We start from the raw sequence: 1244 nt of genomic DNA, 5'->3' as shown, positions 1-1244 counted from the left end.
TTAGTCTTTAAGGCATTTTAAGGCATTGATCCATTAAAATATCTTGCACATGATTCCATCACAGGACAAAATAGTGAATTAAGAAAGCCAAATGAGAGCTTGACGATGTGCAGGGACTCTTCTTCTGGTTCCTTGTTGTATTGTGAGATGGAGCCATGACAACCAATATATAGATCCATTGTTTTAGGATTGAATACAACACTACTGTCAATGGAGGGAGAGAAACGAAGTAAAACCTCTTTATTGTTTATTCTGTTATTTGGTGTCACAGTCAGACTTTGTCTTTCTAGTCCTGTCATATTGTTTCATGGTCGTTTTTGTAGGATGTTTTGTCCACTAGCTGGTCTTTTCTACTTCCTGACACATTGTAAGTCAGTGTGAACTCTAAAAAAAAAAAACCTTTTTAACATTGAAGATTACAGTCTTTACCAAGAATGAGTTCTAGATTTTTAAAAGGAACATTTTTAAAAAGGACTTGGAGAAATAAAATACAATAAAAATGAAAAAAAAAAAAAAAAACACCTCATTTTCTGAAAATGCTTTAAAGGCTTTTTACGAAGCGGTTTGTGAGTGACAGGCAGGTTTAAAGGGGGGCTGTGCAACTTCAGGACAACTTTTATTCTCTAACAAAACGAAAGAGAGCAATAAAATAAAACCACAGACCAACCTGGTGAATCAGATTTTCATCTATTCCATGAAAAAACTTTGATCAGAAGTCATAAACATGCTGGAAACGGTTGTGATCACATGGAAAGTTTTGCTCCCAAACAAAGGAGAAGGCAGTTATTAACTCAGTGTATGAGACTGTTCCAGCAGAAACATGATGTTTTTGGTTAAAAACTGCCCATCTCTTTGCCTCAGTGTTGTCTGCAGATCAATTAGGGTGCTGTAGACTCTGACAATGGTGATTAAATTATTGTGAAGTAATGATGACTGTGGGGATTTGAAGTGTCACAGTTTTCTGTAAATGATCTGTTGCTGCAATAAAACGTTTGGGACAACACAGTAATGACTCCTGTCTTTGTTGGCCAATACATGTTATGCATGCCTTTCCATGCAAATGTTGCATGTGGCTGTTCGCTACTTTTTCCTTCCAAATTGTTGCTACCCGTCAAGGTAGCAAAAATACTGACTGCCATAACTACACAAAGGATAAACTGAGGAAAGAAAATGTTTTAACTGGCCAGCCAAATAGGTTATAGGTAGGTAAGTGATAGGACACTTATTTCTACATGTATTGATTA

This window comes from Centropristis striata, chromosome 11 (genome assembly GCF_030273125.1).
Source record: "Centropristis striata isolate RG_2023a ecotype Rhode Island chromosome 11, C.striata_1.0, whole genome shotgun sequence".
Classification (NCBI taxonomy): Eukaryota; Metazoa; Chordata; class Actinopteri; order Perciformes; family Serranidae; genus Centropristis; species Centropristis striata.
This window is presented reverse-complemented; position numbering follows the sequence as displayed.